Raw genomic sequence first — 23,138 nt, 5'->3', positions numbered from 1 at the left:
GGAGTGACCACTTATTCCTGTTCCTGGGATAGAGCTGGCTTACCTACCCTCCCTTCTCCTTTGGTAAACAGATGATCCTAGCTCCTAGACATGACCAGGGGGGAGTACTGTGTTTGCTTCCTGCCTCTTGTCAACCTGTGCCCTCAACAACTCCTCTCTACCCTACAACACAGAGATCAAATTCTCACCAAAGCCTTTGCAGATGCACAGTCCAACAAGTGACTAGATGGACTCCATGTTTAAAATAATTCCTGAAAAATACATTAAGAAAATTAAAAATGCTAAATGCTTGTCAAACTTCCCAGTCCTACAACAAACCAAATGACTCAGATGGTTATATATATATATATATATATATTTTTTTTTTTCTGTCTGTTTTGTGTGAGATGAGACCATGTGGCCTTGGAACAAAATGTTCTACAAAAATCATAGCACAATTTCCCTGGAAAATTCCTAACAGAGGAAAAGGCATCTGTCTCTTATCTTTATTCTGGCAGGGGATGAAATGTCATATTGATGGTTAGGCAAGGTATGAAACAGTCCCTTTCCCTCCATAGATATAATCCAAGAAGAAGCATTAACTAAGTATAAACCACCTCATGGTGTATGAGTGACATAGATGTGGTCCAGGCTTACAAAAAAATTCCTGTTCCTGAGTCTGGGGGAAGTACCTTCCATAACTATGATTACTGCTTCAGCAGCAGATGCCACAGTCAGGGTCTCCCCTCTCATCTCTGTCTATGTTAGTCTAGATACCAACTTTCTTTTATCCTGACTTCTAAAGAGGTAGCTGTCCACTATCAGCAGGGAAGTTTCAGTTTTGTCCCAGAAGACAGGGAGAAGACATATTCCTTCAAAATCTAGCTGTTACTATTTGCAACCCAAGAATGTAGACAGCCAAGATCCACTTTACTTTCCAGAGACTATAAATCATTCTTTGAGATATTTAGATAAAAGTACTGATCCCTTCAAGCCATCCACAGGTATTGAGAACCTAAGTCTTATCATTTTCTGAAATGCCACCACCCATTTCTCCCTTGAATTCTGAATTTTCCATATGTTTACACCATCATCAGAGAAAGATGATGTTGATCCAAGGATTGTCATGTGGATAGGAAGGATACCTCCACCTGACCCCTCAAAAAGGCTTACCTTTTCCTCAAGTACCAGGAAGTTGTCTTACTGTAATCCACACACCTCTGCACCAAACTTTAATTTCTTAAAATGGGAGTTTCCAGTTCTGGTGTCAAGAAATGGGGAGCACTGTTGATGTATTCCTCTTCTTTTGCACTGCTGAGAAAAAAAATAAAAGAGAAAACTCAGTATCTCTAATCCTTAAGGGAAGCTTTCAAGAAGAATTGTATTCCTCTCACGATAAATGCATAAATAATACCACTATTTATTGAAGAACACCATTTATGTGACATTAGATAGAAGTCCTTATTAGAATTCCAATAAAGGCAACACTTTTAGCTTCAGGAAACAGGATATTCACAGTGCAGAGCAATTTTTTTAAAAACCCTTACCTTCTGTCTTAGAATTAATACTAAGATTTGGTTCCAAAGCAGGAGAGTGATAAGGGCTAGGCAATGGGGATTAAATGATTTGCCCAGGGTCACACAGCTAGGAAATGTCTGAGACCAGATCTGAACACAGGATTTCCCATCTCCAGTTCTTGCTTTATCCACTGAGTCACCTAGCTACCCTACAGAATAGTTTTTACATTCTGTGCATTTTTAAATGAAAAAATAAATGTTACTACCGGTGAATAGGCTTATAAAAATCTCTATACAGTGTATATGTACTTCTAATTCAATTCTGTTAAGTGAGGAAGTGTTATACCATTGACAAAAGCATTGTTTCTGGAGTCATAGGGTTTTGATATGAATTTTGCCCCTGAAAATGTCTTCCAATGGGATGTTGAGCAGATTAATTTCCTGGGTCTCAGTTTTCTCATCTATAAAATAAGGGGAATCATACTAGATGGTCTCTAATGTTCTTTACCAAGCTTGATCTATGATCCTATGATCCAAAATTTAGATAAAACACAGTCCCTGCTCTCATAGGGCTGAAGATCTAGTAAAGAGATATTATATGTACAACACTTTATAAAGAGGGTTTTTTTCCATTTTATGTTTTTCAATCAAAAAGCATTTATTTTTTCATCCGCAGTTCCCTCTTGATTTTCCTTTTAATTTAGCCAGCTAGTTCTTGGAAGAAAGACAAATTGTTATCTTCCTAACTCAAAACCTTTCCAGCTTGGCAGAACCTACCAGGCACCATGTTCCACTGACACAACCTTAGAGAATACAGAGTTGACATTCCCTCTCTTCACCCCTTCTTTCCCTCTTATCCCCACCCTTCTTCTTCTCCAACTTTCACCCAGAACTGAACTCAATATTCCAGATGAGGTCTGATGAGGACAAGGATTCAGACTATCATCTTCCCTATTCCTAGAAGCCATAGACCTATTAGTACACCCAAAGTCTATATTAGTTTTTTAGGTTGTGGCATTGCATTGCTTATTCATTTTAACTTTCAGTCTACTAAAACATCCATATCTTTTTTCAGGACAGTTTCTGTCTCTCTATGTTTCTATATCTCATATTTATAAAAAAAATTTTTTTTACTTGTCAAGATCTTTTTAAGAACAGCTCGGTAGCTCAGTAGAACCAGAACTGAAGACAGGAAGTACTGTGTTCAAATCTGTCTTCAGACATTTCCTAGATATATAACCCTGGACAAGTCACTCACTTCAATTGCCTAGCCCCTTTTGCTCTTCTGCCTTGAAATTGGTATTTAGTATTGATCCAGGAGGGAAGGCAAGGGTTAAAAAAAAAGACCCCTTTGTCTCCAAATTGTCACCCAAAATGAAAGCTATGCCTCTAGCATTTCATCATCTTCAAATCTGATGAGAACATGTCTATATATTATCCAAGTTATTGATAAAGATACCAAGTAGCCTTGAGGCAAGCATAGATCTCTGGGGTAATTCATTGGAGACCTCTTGACCCTTTGACATTGAATCATTGATGTTTACTTTTGAGTTTGGTCATCCAACTCATTTTAAATTCCAGCTATGTTACTCTCTAACCCATATATCTCCATCTTCTTCATGATAATAGTATGAGACACTATATAAAAAATGGTATTAGTAGAAATTCAGAAGAAAAACATTTGCTTGATCATGTGTTCTATGGGGATATGAGTAGGGGTGTTGACTTTAAATGATCACTCTATTGCAAATATTGATAATATGGAAATAGGTTTTGAATAATGGTATATGTAAAACCCAGTGGAATTGTTCATTGGCTACAGGAGGTGGGAGGAAAGAGGGGAGGGAATGAACATGATCCATGTAACTATGGGAAAATATTCTAAATTAATTAAATTAATTTTTAAATTTTTAAACAGTGTTAAAATATAAGTAAATTACATCTACAAGATTCTCCTTATCTACTATTTCAGCAAAAATGAAAAAGGTAATAAAGTTCATTTGGTATTATCTGTTCTTGATAAAGCTATTCTGTCTCTAATTGACATTTTCTCTTCTACATGTTCACCAACCCTTTCTTTAATGATCAATTCTAGAATATCAGTTTGAGTGAATCATAGAAGAGGAGGAATGTATAATAATCCTGGAAAGCTGCATTTGAGTCTGACCATGAAGGATCTTAAATGCTAAATAAATGAGTTTGTATTTTATTCTAAAAGGAGCCACTAGAACTTTAAAAGAAAAACCCTTATCTTCTCTCTTAGTATCATTTCTAAGAAGAGCAGCAAGGGTTGGGCGGCTTACCTAGAGTCACATAGCTAAGAAGTAGTTAATGTCAGATTTGAACCCAGATCCTCCCAACTCCAGGCTTGGTGCTCCATCCATCGTACCACCTAGCTACCCCTCACTGGAACCAAAAGACTGACACACTCAAATATGTTTTTTTTTTTTAATTTGTTTTGTTTTTTAAAGAATTACTCTGGGAGCTGGTTAGGAAAGCTTTAGGAGTGCATTTCAATTATTTGGGGGAGAAATAATGAAGATGAAGGCCTAAAGAAAGGCACTAGCCATGTGAATGGTTGAAGGAAACATGCTACTTCACTTCTTTGATTTTACCTCATTAGCTTCCATGTTACCTGGTTCAGAAACTAAGTTCTGGAGGACTTAATGCTTTAATGCTCAGAAATGTCTTCATTAAAATCTGCCATCTTGATTGATGGTAGCTTTAACTATTCAATAGAGCTTTATTGTCCCTTAACATATGAAAGTACCTGACTCCCAGGCTTCTATATCACACTGCTGCCTTATATTGAGTTTATAATCCACTCTTTCATAATATCTTTTATCTAGTTACATCTCCTTCCATTCTGTGCTTAGGAAGTTGATTTTTTTGAACCTGTGTAGAACTTTACCTTTACCCCCTATTAAATTTGTGATGCATTGAAAAATAACACCAATTATTGGCTCTACTCAAGTTTTCCATAAGCCAAATCTGCAGGAAAAATGTGGCAGATATTCAGACACAGGGTAATTTAAATAAAGTCATAAGACAATTATGATTATAATTAATAACAACAGGACTTCTTTGCCAAATAGATCTTGCATATATTTTCCCAGAAGATTTAATTTTATATATTCAAAGCTTGTTCTTGGCTTTTTAAATATTCAAAGCTGGTTTCCCTACCTTTCTTGGCTATCTGACTAATTAGATTTTCCTTTTAATATTTTTTAAATCAAGAAAATCTAAATAGCAAAGAATGGCCAACTATCTCAAGCATTTTATTTTTCATAGGAGTTTAGATGAAAGTCAAGTGAAAGCTGGAGGCATCAGATGCTTTCATGCCCCAGAAGGCAATAAAAGAACCATTTTGCTCAAACACAAAGCACGGAGCTAACCAGGTTAATGCATTCACTGCTGTGGAAGCAACTTTAGTAGTCCCATTCATCAGGGCATGAACAACCCCCAAATGCCACCTGAATGGGACTATTACATTTCAACTGCCTGCCCACTGTAACTGAGATACAGATGTGGGGAACAGACAGGAGCAATGATGAGGAAATGGCCACGATTCAATCAGAAGTTTTGCAAAGCTCAGTAAAACAAGATGACATTTTAGAATCAGCTCAAGACGAAACTGCCCTAAATTCTGCAGTTTCACTGGGCTTCAGGCTTGAGTGATGGCTTCATTGTGACCTATCATATCTTGGCTTCATGCCCTTGGAGAAAGCCTGAAGCAGTGGAAAGAACACTGACCATGGAAGCAAGAGGTCTGAGTTCCAGTTCAAAGTTCTGCCTCTAACAAACTTAGCCAGAAGACTTTGGGAGATAATTTATTTTTTCAGATCTTCAGGTTCCAAATAATAATAACCAGCATTTATATAGTACTTTGTAAGTACTATATTAGTACTTTATGAATAATGCATGATGTATTATCTCATTTGATTCTTACAACAGTTCTTTGAGGTAGGTGCTATTATTATTATTCCCATTTTACAGATAGGGAAATGGAGACAGGGAAAGTTTAAGTGACTTGTGCTGGATCACAAAGCTTTAAAGTGTCTAAGGTCAGATCTGAATTCAGGTCTTTCTGCATCTAAATATGATACTCCAATACACCATAGCAGCTAGCTTCCTCAACTACTGTAAGGAAATGAGAAGTAGATGAAACTTGAAGGAAGGCTAACAAAACATGAAATGATTCTCCCTGAATGGCCTTTCCCTCTGGCAAGTCATTTAGCATCTCTGAGATTCAGATTTCCTCATCTAGGAAATGAAGAGGTTGGACACATTTTATGTGTTTGCGTGTGTGTTATGGACCATGTTTAAAATTTAGTTCTCTTTGAACTCACTCTAACCCTTTTAGTGAAGCCCCACAAAATACATTTTGTGATTTATTGCAATGTTTTTGTCTTTAAACCAGCTACATGAATGACCATCAACTGATTATAGCATTATTTTACAGCTTTGAACTCAGAGATGGTCAGAGCTGAAAGAGATCTTGAAAATGATCTGCTACAACCACTTCTTTTTGATTATGGAGAGTAGTTTATATTCATATCCCCCTGCTACCTCACTCCCATACTCTTCTACATTAATCTTCCCCCTTTCTTCTTCATCCACAAGTAACCAAACAACAACAACAACAAAAACAACCTGAAGAGACACTTAAACTGATAAAAGATTTCAGGCAATAATATTAAGTGACATTAGAGAGATAATTGGCTACTTTTCTGAATATCAAAAACTGAGTAATTGGTTTCAGCAATTACTGCAATCAATGAATAGTGATTAAACAACTACTATGTGCCATCTTTTGCACGGAGAAACAAATAAATGAATTCTACTGAGGGATATAATTGTACATAAACCAGAATAGTACAAGGAATCAGAGAAGGAAATGGCAAACCACTCCGCTATCTTTGGCAAGAAAACCCCATGGACAGAATGGTCTATGGGGTCACAAAAAGTCAGACATGACTGAACAAAGGCTGCAAAAAGCAAGCTGAGTGTGAGATGGGGCACTAATGTCAGGGGCAATCAAGGAAGCCTTCATGAGTAGGTAGCTTTTGAGCTTAACCATGAAGAGAAAGCTAGGAAATCCTAGTTTTGTGGAAATGAAGCTGATTCTGGGCATGGCTGGGAAGAGATCATATTTATAAATGCAAAGAGGTGGGAGATGGTGCCTCAAATTTGAAGTCAAGTTAGAACTATGGCATGACTGGAATGTAGAATTAGTTCATAAAGGGAAATAAAGACTAGAAAGTGCCTGCTTCAAATGAGTCATAGTGACAAATCAGTTCCTCTGGACTCGTATTTGGAGGAGCTGCTCTGGAATGGGCAATGGATGCTAAAAACAAGTAAACTTTAAAGTCCCTCCAGGACACCCCTGTAGTGGACCCAGTTACTTCTGTAACATGGTTTTCTGCTCTGTGTCTGTGACCCTGGCATTTAAGAATAGACTACTAGAGAAATGGCAGTTGAAATACTCTTCAAGCTTCTGCCTGAGAAGAGCAATTCTAATGCTGACTCCTGTCAGGTGGCATTGGCTCTCTGCCCTGATGACTTCAGTTTGGAAGACAGATGTGGAATTATCATTTTTAGCAGTGAAGGATGGGACTCCTGGTGGGTATCAGTGGGAAAGCAGCCCCATGACACAACCCCTGCCAAGGAACAAAACCAGAGCAACAAAGCTGTCCTTCCTCTCCTCCCAGTGTTTCTCCTAGTATCATCCTCCTGGCAGTGGTCCCATAGCATAGGAAAATTCTGTTGTTCCTGCTCTCTCCAGTATTCTTAAAAATGCCATTATGTTTTGATTTCATTTAATTTTTTAAAATTTCATTTAATTTTTAATTAAAATTTTAAATGCCAGTTAAATGATACTGTCATACAGACAGTGGGCACAGAAGACACTTCAAAATATGTAAGATGAGCAACAAAAGGGAAAGATTTTGAAGTAAGAACTACCTAATATTTGGTACATTCTGACTGATGCTTTGTTTCCAGATGGTAATTTCAAGGAAAATGAATTTCTTCTAAAATATAATTTTCTAAAATATTGCTCAGTAAATTGGTCTGGAAGCCATGCTATATATTTTAGGAGATAAATGCAGTACCTTAACTATGTTCCACATTTTCTTTGGGATGTGTTGTTGGAGCATCTGTTCCTGTTCCCTATGTTTTCTCAACAACTGATCTGTCCTTGACCCCTCTATAATCTGATTTCCAGTCTACTGAACCTGTTCTCTCAAAAGCCAACAGTATTTACTGTTCTTTCAAAATACAATGGTCTTTTCTTTTCTTTTTTTTAAAGCCCCTACCCTTTGTCTTAGAATTAATACTATGTACTGATTCCAATGCAGAAGAGTGGTAACAGCTAGGCAATAGGGGTTAAGTGACTTGCCCAGGGTCACACAGGTAGGAATTATATGAGGCTAGATTTGAATGTAGAACCTTCCATCTCTGATCCCGGATCTTCTCCCACTGAGCCACCTAGCCATTCTCCAAAGTTTCTCAACCTAACACAGATTCCTCATCATATATAAAATGGGCATGATAATAATAGCACCTACTTCCCAGTATAATGAAATGATGTTTATAATGCATTTTATAAACCTTAATGCACTATGAGAGCTATTATTATTTCTAGGTATGACACATTTTCTCTTTTCTGACCTCCTTACTTTGTAGTCCAGTCTCTAGTCCTCTAGTTTTTCTCTATATTCTTCTTGTCTCAGAGAATGAATCTCGTATTATGCCTTTAATGATCACACTTCTTAATCTGATCTTTTTAGTCTCTATTCCCAATAGTATGCACATTAGCCTTCATACTAACTTTTCTTATATCCAGCCTTTTGCCTACATTCTACAATCAGATTAGTATTCCTTACCAGCTGTTTTTATACGATAATTCCCTATTCAAGAACACTTAATGTCTATTCACACTTTATATATAATAAAATAAAAGCACCTTGATTTGATATTCCAAGCCTCCTACAATTTAGTACTATTTTACTTAAACAATTTCATCCTTTTACTCAACACAAACCTTATGAAGTAACGATCAGTGCTTTTCCCAGTCGATGAACATCTGCATAATATGCTCATTTCTTTGTCCAAGTGTTTGGTCATGCTATTTTAAGGATGTAGGGAGGTGGCAATTAAATCAAACAATCAATACCTTCACCTACTCAAAACAACTAACAAGATGCTATAAACTCAGGTATCTCTAATTAGGTGATAACATTTCAATTGAATCCATAAATCAAAGTCATTAAACTAAGTACAAATAAGCTAGTTAATCAAACTGGAAAGGAGTTGGATGCTTCAATCTAGTGGATGCAATTTTGCTACACGAGATGTACTGGGATTGGCTGAGGGGACTCCATCATATGCTTTGGGACTAGGAGAAAATAGTAATACAATTTCCAACAAAGCATTCTTGTAGGAGGCCAGCACATTGGTGAAAGAAGTTTCAGCCAAGTTCCCAAGAGGAAATTCCCTTAAAGGGGCAGAAGAGTTTCTTTTCCCCCACCCCTATGGGGAAAATCATGGGGACTTCACAAAGGGAGAAAAGGATTTCTGGCAAACAAGACCATGGGTTAAATCCTTTGCTACATGGGCTCTCTAAATGTGAATTCACTTCTCTAGGACTCTATGTACTTGTGGAAGAATGTGTCCCAACTTTGGAGGAGGCATTTTGTCCCAACTGTTCTTCTAGACCATCTTAGAAAATACTCTTTTCTAAAAGCTAAGTCTGGCTGGCTAATCAATAATAGTCAATGAGGGAAACATATTGGTGGGGGTTTGTGAGATACAATCTGAGAAGATCTACCCATTCTCCACATCCCTTCAGAGTTATCCCTTGAACACTAGGGACAATAGTCAGCCTTTGGGGAACCCATTTGCTCATAGGAATTAATTGTTTGCATTGTACAATGTTATTCTCTTCCGTCTTTGAATTTTTCTGAGTTTGTGTGTATGTTTGTGTGGAGAATAAGTCAAGAGATCAGAAGCTTAGTGGATGTCACTATAAGTCACTATGGATGAAAAACATTATTCTGTGGTCATCATGGTGATGAAAATAACCCTACTCTTTATTTTAAAGTACACAATCATAAATGTAGAAGAGAGAAATCTAATGATCATCTAGGATAATTCCCTTACTTTAGAAATGAAGAAAATGAGGTCCAGGGATGCTAAATGACTGACTTATCCAATGTGATATAGGTAGGAATGTAAACAGAGCTAAAATTGAAGCTAAGGTCCTTTAAAGCTAGATTCAATACTTTCTCCACTAAACTACATTGCAACTATTAATCACAGGCACACAAATCAAGTTATGTCTTATTGGAAGAGGCATTCTATATAATGGAAAGCACACGTTCAGTGTCAGAATACAAGAGTTCAAGTCTCACATCTACCAAGGATCAATTGTTCTGCTTTGGGTAAATCACTTTGCCTCAGTTTCCTCATCTAAAAGTTGGGAATAATACTAGTACTACATACTGCTGAATTTTTTGTGACAATCAAATGACATTATATGTGAACATGAGCTATAAACATGAAATGTTTTCAAAGGCAGTCTATTAAGATTTTTAGTTTGTGACCTCTTTCTGGTGCCTTTGGGTTCCTTTCTCACTGCAAGGTAAGTATTTCACCAGCAATTCCAGAGAAGGGCTAGGTCTTTTGTTCTTCTGTAAGTAGGGGTCCTAATACCACAATATACAGCCCTGTACACACACTGGAAACCCAATAAGCACTGTTAACTATCAGCATGTTTTCAAATGCTTAAGAATGCCAGCAATAACTATAAGGAAACATGAAGTTTCCCCTCTCAGGCATCTGCCCAACCTACAATATCCTAAGGCTATATAAGAAGAGAAACACGTATTCCCTCCCACTACCCTTTAAATAGAACAACCCTGCAAGATATACTGAACATTCCATCATCAGTGATGGCAATCTCTGTTTCTAATTTTCCAACTACTATGTCAGGTAAAGAAGTGGGTCAGTCTGAACCCAGCAGGAAATGAGAGAAATTTATTTCAACTTCCTTAAGCACAATGTAACAAGAGCTACATTGTTTGCTTTTTCTAAGAGTCCATACAAAGGGAGGTCAGACAGAGCCTTCTGTTGGAGTGAGGATGTATCACTCAGCAAAGGTAGTTTCTCTTTTTCTCTCCTTTTGGTAGATTGTAGGTGAGATAACTAGATTGGTTCACACAATCTTTCTAATGACAATGAACTAGTGGAATGCATCTGAACCAATCTCTATGCTATTTCACATACAGTATTATACCTTCAGTATTGTCTAGGATCACGAAGAGAACACAAAGAGGAAGGCGACTCATCAGGATCCTATTCTCATAAAGGACAATTTGAATTAAGGTTAGGAACTCTTACTCTGCTCACAGTCCAGTCACTAGGATTTGGTAGCCTTGAATTTTTGCTTGACTCAAAGCCTTCTGTTCACTCTTATAGGAAAGAACTGGAGCCATGTCTGCTTTTGCCCTCTTCAGATCCTGTTTATTGTTCTCTTCCCATTTCTTTGGGAGCAGCTCAAGAGTTGCTTCTTGTAGGAGGCCACCTTGATTTCCTAGGAGATAGTGCTCTCCCCACACCAAGTTATTTTAAATTTACTTACATGTATATATGCTGTTTCTCCTAATAGAATATAATCTCCCTGAAGGAGACATTTAATTTTTTTCTTTATACCCCAACACTTACCTATCACAATAACTAGCACACAGTTTAGTTAACATTCATTGAAAATAATTAATAGCTGGGGGGGGGAGTGGAGTTTAAAAGAGAAGGGAAGGATACTTGAATATGGAGGAGATAGAAGCTGGAACATTTAGGACTTATTTTCCATTCTAATTTGCCTTGAAATTTTGAGAAAGTTATAAAGTTAGGGAACTTATCATCCCCAGACCCCCTTCCAATAGCCAACATGTAGTTCCACTGGGTTTAAATGTGTATCAAGACCTATATCCATATTATTAATATTTGCAATAGCGTGACTGTTTAGAGTCAACATCCTCAATCACATCCCCATTGAACCATGTGATAAAGTGAATGTTTTTCTGCTGTGTTTCTTCTCCCACAATTCTTTCTCTGGATGTGGGTAACATTCTTTCTCATAAGTCCCTCGGAATTGTCCTGTATCATTGCATTGCTGCTAGTAGAGAAGTCCATTATGTTCGATTGTGCCACAGTGTATCTGTCTTTGCGTACAATGTTCTCCTGCTTCTGCTCCTTTTCACTCTGCATCAATTCCTGGAGGTCATTCCAGTTCACATGGAATTCCTCCACTTTATTATTCCTTTGAGCACAATAGTATTCCATCATCAATAGATACCACAATTTGTTCAGCCATTCCCAGATCGATGGACACCCCCTCATTTTCCATTTTTTTGCCATAAGAAGAGCACAGCAATGAATATTTTTGTACATATTTTCCCTTATTATATCTTTGGGGTACAAACCCAGAAGTGGTATGGCTGGATCAAAGGGCAGACTTTCTTTTAAAGCCCTTTGGGCATAGTTCCAAATTGCCTTCAGGAATGATTGGATCAATTCACAACTCCACCAGCAATGCATTAGTGTCCCAATTTTGCCACATCCCCTCCAACATTTATTACTTTCTTTTTCTGTCATATTAGCCAATGTGCTAGGTGTGAGGTGGTACTTCAGAGTTGTTTTGATTTGCATTTCTCTGATTATAAGAGATTTAGAACACTTTTTTATGTGCTTATTGATAGTTTTGATTTCTTTTTCTGAAAACTGCCTATTCATGTCCCTTGCCCATTTATTAATTGGGGAATGGCTTGATTTTTTGGTACAATTGATTTAGCTCATAAATTTGAGTAATTAGACTTTTGTCAGAAGTTTTTGTTATAAAGATTTCCCCCAATTTTGTTGCTACCCTTCTAATTTGGTTGCATTGGTATTGTTTGTACAGAAACTTTTTAATATAATAAAAATTATTCATTTTAAATATTGTGATATTCTCTCCCTTACTTGGTCTTAAAATCTTTCTTTTCTCATAGATCTGACAGTTATACTATTCTATGTTCACCTAATTTGTTTATAGTTCCCTTCTTTATATTGAAGTCATTCACCCATTCTGAATTTATCTTGGAGTAGGGTATGAAATGTTGATCTAAACCTAATCTCTCCTGTACTGCTTTCCAATTTTCCCCGAAGTTTTTGTCAAATAGTGGAGTTTTGTCCCCAAAGCTGGGATCTTTGGGTTTATCATACCCAACTTGCTGAGATCGTTTACCTCAAGTCTAGTCCATTGATGCTCCCTTCTGTCTCTTAGCCAGTACCAACATACTATTTTGATGACCACTGTTTTATAGTACAGTTTAAGATCTGGTACAGCTAGGTGCCCATTCTTCACTTTTTTCATTATTTCCCTTGATATTCTTGCTCTTTTGTTTTTCCAAATGAAATTTGTTATAATTTTTTTCTAATTCACTAAAAATGTTTCTTGGTAGTTTGATAGGTATGGCACTAAATAAGTAAATTAATTTGAGTTGAATTGTCATTTTTATTTTATTAGCTCATCCTACCCATGAGTAATTAATGTTTTTCCACTTATTTAGGTCTAGTTTTAATTGTGTGGAAAGTGTTATGTAGTTGTGTTTATATAATTCTTGTGTTTGTCTTGGAGAGATTCCTAAATAATTTATATTGTCTAGGGTAATTTAAAATGGAATTTCTCTTTCTAATTCCTGCTTCTGTGATGTGTTGGAAATATGTAAAAATGCTGATGATTTATGTGGGTCTATTTTGTATCCTACAACTTTCCTAAAGTTGTTGATTATTTCAACTAGCTTTTTTAGTTGATTCTCTAGGATTCCTTAAGTAGACCCTCATATCATCTACAGAGTGATGGTTTGGTCTCCTCACTGCCTACTTTAATCCCTTCAATTCCTTTTTCTTCCCTAATTGCTACTGCTAGTGTTTCTAGTACAATGTTAAACAAGAGAGGTGATAATGGGCATCCTTGCTTCACTCTTGCTGTTTATTATTTTTAGGAAAGGTCCATCTATCCTTATACTTTCTAGTATTGTCAATAGGAATAAGTGTTGTATTTTGTCAAAGGCTTTTTCTCCATCTATTGAGATAATCATTTGCTTTTTGTTGGTTTGATTGTTGATATGGCCAATTATGTGGATAGTTTTCCTAATATTGTACCATCCTTGCATTCTTGGTATAAATCCCACATGATCACAGTGAATAATCCTTGTGATCACTTGCTGGAGTCTTTTTTTTTAAACATTTTATTTGGTCATTTTCATACATTGTTCATTGGAAACAGATCATTTTCTTTTCTTCCCCTGCCCCACCTGCCACCCCTTCCCTAGCTGAGGCCCAATTCCTCTGGGTATCACATGTGTCCTTGCTCTGACCTATTTCCTTGTTGTTGGTATTTGCATTAGGACGATCATTTAGCGTCTCTCCTCGGATCATGCCCCCTCAACCTCTGTAGTCAAGCAGTTGCTTTTCCTCAGTGTTTTTACTCCCTCAGTTTGTCCTCTGCTTGAGGATAGTTTTGGTTTTTTTTTCCTCGTAGATTGCTGCAGGTTGTTCAGGGACATTGTAAAGCCACTAATGGAGAAGTCCATTACATTCTCTTGTACCACAATGTGTCAGTCTCTGTGTACAATGTTCTCCTGGTTCTGCTCCTCTCGCTCTGCATCACTTCCTGGAGGTTGTTCCAATCCCCATGGAATTCCTCCACTTTATTATTCCTTTGAGCACAATAGTATTCAATCACCAACATATACCACATTTTATTCATCCATTCCCCAATTGAAGGGCATCCCCTCATTTTCTAATTTTTGCCACCACAAAGAGCTCAGCTATGAATATTCTTGTACAAGTCTTTTTCCTTATTATCTCTTTGGGGTACAAACCCTTGCTGGAGTCTTTTTGCTAGTATTCTATTTAAGATTTTTGCATCTATGTTCATTAAGGAGATCGGTCTGTAGTTTTATTTTTCTGTTTTTGGTCTGCCTGACTTTGAAATCAGTACCAAATTTGTGTCATAAAAGAAACTTAGTAAAACTCCTTTGTTTATTTTGCCAAATAGTTTGTACATTATTGGGGTTAGTTGTTATTTAAATGTTTGATAGAATTCACTTTTGAATCCATTCTGCCTTGGGGATTTTTTCTTAGGGAGTTTCTTGATGGTTTGTTCAATTTCTTTTTCTGAGATGGGATTGTTTAAGTATTCTATTTCCTCTTTTGTTAATTTAGGCAATTTATATTTTTGTAGATATTCGCCCATTTCACCTAGATGGTCATATTTATTGCCATATAGTTGGGCAAAATAGTTCTTAATAATTACCTTAATTTCCTCAGTTAGGGAACTTTTTGAAGATTTTAATATTCTGTTTACCATTAGCAACTAAACATCTTACTTTTCCTGTTACCAGCTATGATAAAAAAAAAAAAAACAGCTAAAAACCTCCATAACCATGATGGGTGTCTGATTACCACTGGGACCGCCTTATTTGACAAATTGTATATTTCTTTGGTGTGACATAAAGAACCTTTTTAAATTGGGTTTCAGACTTATATAAATTGCTTAATTCTTATTGAGTTAAGGTGATTTGAAAAGCTATTTAGTCCCACTAGTAAGTTTAACATAATTTTAATTTTAGAAATTATTTTCATAAATGAAGTGTTAAACTCAAACCTGACAAAAACTGTCATTCAATTAGCACAAGGGGTCTTTTGTAAAACAAAGGCTAGATTGTTTTATTTATGCATTTCCTTTGGGGCTATTAAAGAGCAAGCAATAATAATAATAGCTTAGTTCCCAAACAAAGACTTTCAGTGGAGTTCAATGCACTTTACCAAAACTGTCTCATTCATCTTTACAAAATTCTCACCAAGGTAAGAGAGGCAGATATTATTTGTCCTCATTTTCTAGATGTAAAGAACTAAATGACTTACTCAAAGTAACAACAACTAAAGGATTAGACCTCAGGTCTTTTGATATTATACTCAGTGTTACTGCCTTCTCTCATTGGAAGTTCTTTGGTGTATAGTGAAGTTGATGCGTTTAAAAGGAAGGGTGTACTACTGAAATAGGGGGAAAGGTCTTTTTTCTTTAAAGTGAGATTTTAAATTTTAAGAGGTGTTGCTATAAATACACAAAACTATTTTGCTTTGTGACTACAAGGAGTACCTAACACAACTCCTCCCAAGAGCATGTGTATATGAAACTGGAAAGAAGACAAATAGAAAATGGAACATCTCTGTCAGTGTTTCTATGGAGACCTCTTCTCAGCATTGATGATAGAGTGACCATCATAGTCTGATTCTTTTTCTATATGAAGTAACAGAAAAGGCATTTGAGAAGAAAAGATGAGAAAGAGGGGTAAGACCAGATCAAACACCCACAGTAGCAATCTCTATTCAAGGAGAATGATTATAAAGCCCTTAGGGACTAATTTTTTAAAATATCAAAGACACAAAGATACCAAATAATTTTAAAAAATTATAGATGGCATTGTTAACAAGATAATATTAGCAACTATTGAACCATATGCTTACTTTTTCCATCTCTATTAAATTTTTATAAGAATGGTTTATATATGAATTGATGAAAACATCCTCTTTTAGAGGATGTTCTGTAAACATCTGAAGGGTCCCAAAGGCATTTGGATGGCTGTCAAAGAGTCTGGGAACTCAGAAATAAAATGATATCTTTATTTTCACTAACCCTTTGCTTCCCTTGCTTTTACTATATTTTATTTTAGGCATTTAAAATCATTATTCTGAAAAAAAGAGTCCATGGTACAAAATGGTTAAGAATCCTTGGTCTAAATGAAAGAAGAATTCTCTTTAAATAGTGAAATAGACTAAATATTCCTGTTTGCTGATGACATTGCTCTATTTGTATCAACCCCCCCCCTAAAACAATAAGACCTCCTCAATGAGTTCTGTGGCCACTTTAAAAAGGAGACTATTAAATTTAAAAGGAGGCCAAATAAATAAATAAAAATATAAAGGAGGTCAACATCACTAGATTACAGAGTATGTGGAAAGGAGTAATGTATAAATAGACCAAAAAGATAGGAAGGATCCAGGCCATGATGGGCTTTCAAAACCTAATAGGATTTTATGTTTGGCCTTGGAAATAATAGTCACTGGAGTATACTGATTAGGGTGATGACATGGCCAATGGACCACAAGCTAGGCCTATAATTGAAGAAGAGAATGGATTGAATTGTGTTAGAGAAACTACAAAATTATGTCATGCTTTCAATTATCCCAAGCTGTTCCCTGACACAAAAGCCCATCTTTTAAATATCAGTATTTTCCAATGGATTCTGTATGGCCATCAATGTAATGGCACACCACAATTTACAAAGAATCACACTTTTTATCTGACACAAAGGGGAATACAGAGATTCTCAGTGGGTGCAAGTAGGCTGCCACACATTATCAACAAGGACTTTCTTGCAAAAAAAATGATGAAAGGTAATACAGGGCAAGCCAAAGAGTAATGGACTTGGAATCTAAAGACTTTTGGTCAAATCTCATTTCTGCAGCTTACCACCTGTATGATCCTGGGCAAATTAATCCATCTCTCTGGGCCATAGTTCCTTCACTTTTTAAAACATCCTTATCTTATGTCTTTGAATCAATTCTGTGTATGGGTTTCAAGACAGAAGAGCAGCAAGTGTTAGGCAACAGGATTAAGTGACTTGCCCAGGCATTCAGTTAGAAAGTGTCTGAGGTCAGATTTGACATCTCTAGACCTGGACCTCAACACAGTGAGACATCTAGTTGTCCCTATTCCTTTGCTTTTAAAATGAAGAAACTTGATTACATGGCCAAAAGGTTCTTTCCAGCTCTAGATCTATATTCCTAAAGATCATCTAGAAAAGATATGGTTGTAAAAGGAGATGGGCCAAACAGTGAGATTAACAGATGATTTACTGCTGGACAGCTCAAATGTAAACCCTTGGCTGGTGTAACTCAAATGATTTCTGTCCATGATAATAATTAATATTAGATAGTACTATGTTTAGGACACATGTTTACATACATATATTGTGTCATTTGAGCCTTACAACACCTGCATGAGGTAGATATGATTTCTCATCCTTATTTTATATGAGAAAAGAAAATGTGAATTGATCAAAATCTCACAGCTGACAAATGGCAGAAGTAGATGTTTGTCTTCTAACTTAAAGTTTAGTATTGTCTCCTATCACACAAAGCTTTCTTTTCAGCACCATGAAGAGTATTGATATAGTTCCATTAAAAAGGGTCCTTATCTTAAAATGATATTTGTTTTCATGTAAGTTTATGTTTAATGAAGAAATAGTGTTAAAAAATTCTAGAAGGTTAATTTAAGGTAGGCATTAGGATTGGCTCTTGAGTATTTACTCATTTACCCCCAAAGTAAAAAATGGGCAAAAAAAATATGGTATAGTAGAAGACTGTATTTGGAGGGGAAACTCTGGGTTTGGATTATGGAACTTCCAAAAATCAGCTCTGTGATCTTGAGCAATCACTTTATTCCTCTGAGTCATGTCTTCCTCATTTGTATGTAATGGCAGCTCTGTAACAAATACCATGTTTTGGGGGAGATTCCCATCATCTAGCAGGCTGGGCATGAGTTTATAATGTGAGAAGTTTTTAAAGTGCAAGGTTTTGAAAATTGTTAGGAAAGAAATTTTGGATAAAGATTCAGAGAAGATGGATAGGATAAAGAGAGATGGACCAATTTTCTTCATCTGTAAAATGAGGGGATTGAACTAGATAGCCTTTAAGTTCCGTTCTAGAATTACAAATGCTTGGACAGATAAGGAGCAACCAAGGTAGCTAGACATATTGGGGCTGATATTGGCAGCAGAAAGGATAGCATCACTCTGTAGCAAGAAGGATTCCACTGGGGCTTGTGGCAAAAAGCTGGCACTCCCAAGATTTTTTGTTGCAGTAAGAGGAGTCAAGAAGTACTTTAACAGAGGGCCACTAGATGGTTCAGTGGATAGAGTCAGGCCTAGAGATGGGAGGATCCTAGGGTTAAATCTAGCCTCAGACATATCCTAGCTATGACCCTGTGTAAGTCACTTGACCCCCCACTGCCTAGCCCTTTCCACTCTTCTGCCTTGAAACCAATACTTTTTTTTTTTAAACCCTTACCTATTGACTCCAAGGCAGAAGAGTGGTAAGGGCTAGGCAATGGGGGTCAAGTGACTTGCCCAGGGTCACACAACTGGGAAGTGTCTGAGGCCAGATTGAAACCAATACTTATTAAAAAACACATGGGTTACAAAAAAAGTGTTTCAACCTAGAGGCCTGTGACATCCTCTGCTTTGGGAATAGATTATCTTTATCCTGCTCTTGCTAGATTAGAATAAAGTGAGTGGATGGGATTAATGGAGAACTATAACTTAAAATATAAAAGAACAGTGTTTGATTAAATGATCATCATTTGGATGGTTGGATGCTCATCAGTAGCAACTTAAAATCAACCCTTCAAAAACAACTTCTGTTCTGCAACTTTGTTTTAATTTAAAAATTACATATAGTTTTTATTTACCCTTGTTTTGATCTTATTTAGCATTTAGTGAAAATAGAAAGGGGTGGGGTTGGGAAGAAAAAGGTCAACATTTAAAAAAGGGAAATATTTCTTTTCTAAGCATGTAAAGAGACTGTTAGGCATGTATAAAAATGTCTTATTTCTAGTCCCTAAGCCTAGCAATCTTTGTTGGTCTCTTTTATTGATTTCTTGCTTTCAAATGCTAAGAAAACAAGGAGCTTTGATCTTCTTTGGTCCTAGAGAATTTCAGACATTGCCTAAATATGCAAATTTATGGAAGAGTGAAATGTTATTTTAGTCCTTCCTGGCAAAATTACTTTCATTAACTGATCTCCCTGTAAAAAACAAACATCTCCTGCTGAGCTGTCTCCACAACTCCAAAAAAAATAGATACCTAGTTATTAAGGCTACTATGAATAATGGCAATTGTAAAGCTAATTGTTTTCTTTGTAAACATTAATGAGTTTTTAAGAAAATAAAAGATCTGCCTTCCATAAAGTATGTTTATACAATCATAAGGATGGGGGAAGATTATTGAGTTATTTTTATAGTTGTTCTTGTTACTTATGTAGAAAGTATGTAAATATATAAAATAAACTTATTTTCTATGGTTGATAACTTAATAGAAAGTAAAAAGTATAAGACTTAGCATGGGAAATATGTCTAACTAAATAGCTACTTCTTTAGTTTTTTAGTCAACCCAGTTTGGTTTTGTTTTTTAAGAAAGAAAAAAACAATATTCTTTAATCTTCATTTAGATTCTATTACTTCTTTCTCTGGAGGTGGATAACATATTTCAACATGAGCCTTTTGAAAATGTCTTGGATTATTGGGTTAATCAGAATAACTAAGTTATTCACAGTTGATCATCACACAATATTGCTTTATTATGTAGTGTTCTGTTTCTGCTCCCTTCACTTTGCATCAGTTCATGTAACTCAGGTTTTTCTGAAAGCATCCTCCTTGTCATTTCTTATAGTATTCCATCACAGTCAAATACCACAGCTTGTTCAGCAATTTCCCAATTGATATGGATGTCCCTTCAATTTCCAATTCTTTGCCACAACAAAAAGAACAGCTACAAATATTTTTGTATATATAGGTCCTTCCCTGCCTTTTCCTCCTCCCAATTGCTTTTTTTTATCTCTTTGGGATAGAGACTTAGCAGTGGTATTGCTAGATCAAAGGACATACACAGTTTTAGAGCCCTTTGGGCATAGTTCCATATGTCTTTCTAGAAGGGTGGATCAGTTCACAACTCAATCAACAATATTTCAATGTTCCAATTCCCCCACATTCCCTCCAAGATTTATTATTTTACTTTTTCATTCTATTAGCCAATCTGATATTTATGAGGTGCTACCTCAGAGGTGTCTTAATTTATATTGCTCTAATCAATAGAGATTTAGAGCATTTTTCATATGACTATAGATAGCTTTGATTTTTTCCCTCTGAAAATTGCCTTCCTATCCTTTGACAATATATCAACTAAGGAATGATTTGTATTCTTAAAAACTTGACTCAGTATGAATTGGACCAACCATTCTGGAGTTTCTATGTGAACTGGAACGACCTCCAGAAATTGATGCAGAGAAATGAGTAGAATCAGGAGAACATTGTACATAGAAACTCATACAATCAAATGTAATGGGCTTTTCTATTATCAGCAAAGCAATGATCCAGGACAATCCAGAGGAATTTATGAGAAAGAACACTATCCACATCCAGAGAAAGTACTGTGGGAGTAGAAAAGCAGAAGAAAAACATATGATTGATCACGTGGTTTGATGGGGATATGACTAAGGTTTTGATGTTAAAAGATCATTCTACTGCAAATATGAATAACCTGGAAATGGGTTTTGAACAATAACATATGTATAACTCAGTGGAATTGCTTGTCAGCTCCAGGAGGAGGGGGAAGAGGAATGGGAAAAATCATAAATCATGTAACCATGGAAAAATATTCTAGATAAAAATAAATAAATTTGACTCAATTCTCCATATATTTGAAAAATAAGGCCACCCCACACCCACTACCCCCCTTTTCTGCTTTCCTTCTGATCTTGGTTGCATTGCTTTTATTTGGGTAAAAACTTTTAAATTTAATATAATCAAAATGATACATTTAACATTTCATAAAGCTTTTTCTCATTTGGTTATAAATTCTTTCCTTATCCACAAATTGATAGGTAAAGTATCTAATGCTTCCCTAATTTGCTAACATTATCACTCTCTGTGTATAAGTTATGTAACCATTTTGACCTTATCTTGTATACGATGTGAGATATTGGTCTAAACCTAGTTTTTGACATACTGTTTTCCAGTTTTCCCAGCAGTTTTGGTTATATAGTGAGTTCTTTCCCCAAAAACTTGGATCTTTGTGTGTATCAAACACTGGATTACTATGGTCATTAATCTATTCCACTGATCCACCACTGTATTTCTTAGCCAGTACTAGATTTTTTAAATAAGTCAATTCAATTCTTCGGGAGTATTTGTACTATTACTTTCCTCCTCTCTGCAGTCTTCACTTGTGCCTTTGCTCCACTAGCAGAAGAGCTGATAACTGAAGAGCTAAATTGCTAAAAGTGTCTCTTCCTCCCATCTGATGGGCACTGTCTTCCCCCACTTTATGCTCCAATGTGCCTCGGTTAGACAACAAAGATGAAGCATTACTTATAGGTCATGGAAAGACTTGTATGAACAGATGCACAGTGAAATGATCAGAATCAGAGCATTTATAATTTTAACATCAATATTATAAAAGTGAACAATTCTATGAGACTTAAGAATTCTAAAATCTAAATAATTAACCTTGATCATAGAGGGCTTAAAAAGAAGAAAGATGCCCACTTCATGAAAGAGATGACTGATTAATATGGCAGTGTAAGAATTGCATTTTTGGAGGTTATCAGTATGGGAACTTACTTTGCTTGCTAGTGCTTTTGAAATACAGAGGTTATGTATTTCTTTCAATCATGTTTTTCAGTGAGTTGGGAGAAGTAGGAGAAAGAAAAAAATGTAAGCTTGATAATTGAAATAATAATATAAAACCAAATGAGGTAAAAAAATATAAAAAGCTTTGTAAACCTTAATGTGCTATTAAAATATTATCTTAAAAAACAGGTCAGGGTCAATATGGATATTCTTTAGCATCCATGACCACTGATTTAGATGCATGTACCAATTAGGTTACAAGAAATAAGCTAACTAGATATGATAAGAAGAGAGAGTACAGGACTGCTCTTCCATAGATATCCAGGATAGATTACCTCAATGAAACCTCTGTGTCTGTAGAGGAAGGGGATAGGAAATATGGCAATGAGAGGCCAGCCAAGGTGGGCATCAGGCACAAGACCTGGTTCCTCTTTCTGGGAAGAATTACGTTTTTGTTTCCTTGCAGCCTTGAGATTGCCATTGTACAAGAGGACATGGTGGCACTGGCCCCTCTCCTCCATGATGGCCAGGACTCTCTGAAAGGGGGTCCTGAAGAAGGAGGGGTAAGTCAACCAGGCTGAAAAATTAACTGACAAGCTAGGTTTTGAGATCTCCTTCTATATGTAATGGGAGTTATTAGGGGACCCCCTCCATCCCATCTGTTGGCCTGGACCCTGCAGCTGTCACTCATAAAGATTTCATGAGTCTGGGCTTGTAGACCAGCTCCTTTTGACAGTTCCTTTGTGTAAGAATGGCTGGTCCCCTAGAAGATGTGTTAAAGAGGACTCATGACTGAGCAGGAAACTCCATTCATACTATTAGGTTTAAAAGAAAAAAATTTTCCACTCCAGCTCTCTTTTCCACATACCCTCAAACATCCAAGCATCTATCCCTCCCATAAGCCCTGTCCTCTTCTCCTATTGGTGAGTTCTTTCTTGAGCTTCTATTTTGTGGAGGGGTGCTGGTCAGTTTTCACTCTGCTCCTGGCTTTTGGACTTCAAAACCATGTCTTGGTGCTGGATACCTTCATTCCCTGGCCCTCCTCTTCTGCTCCCTTTTGGGTTGCTACCTTCTTCTATTAGAATATAATTACTTCCTTGAAAGCAGGAACTTATCTTTTTATTTGT

The 23,138-nt window shown here is 36.3% G+C and overlaps 1 protein-coding gene across 9 annotated transcripts in view; it reads right to left on the bottom strand.

The window, feature by feature from the left end:
- The window catches only part of CRACD (capping protein inhibiting regulator of actin dynamics), a 309,702-nt gene that overhangs the window by 169,129 nt on the left and 117,435 nt on the right, over positions 1-23,138 (bottom strand). For 7 of the 9 annotated variants that reach the window (XM_007496414.3, XM_056802651.1, XM_056802647.1 and 4 more), the window contains one exon: positions 1,153-1,293. The gene's annotated coding sequence lies outside the window, so the exon portion shown is untranslated. The remainder of the gene's footprint in view (positions 1-1,152; positions 1,294-23,138) is intronic. The other 2 variants (XM_056802648.1, XM_007496417.3) reach the window with 1 other exon arrangement.

Source organism: Monodelphis domestica, chromosome 6, assembly GCF_027887165.1.
Source record: "Monodelphis domestica isolate mMonDom1 chromosome 6, mMonDom1.pri, whole genome shotgun sequence".
NCBI lineage: Eukaryota > Metazoa > Chordata > Mammalia > Didelphimorphia > Didelphidae > Monodelphis > Monodelphis domestica.
The sequence above is the reverse complement of the archived record's forward strand: the minus strand, read 5'-3'. Positions and strand labels throughout refer to the sequence as shown.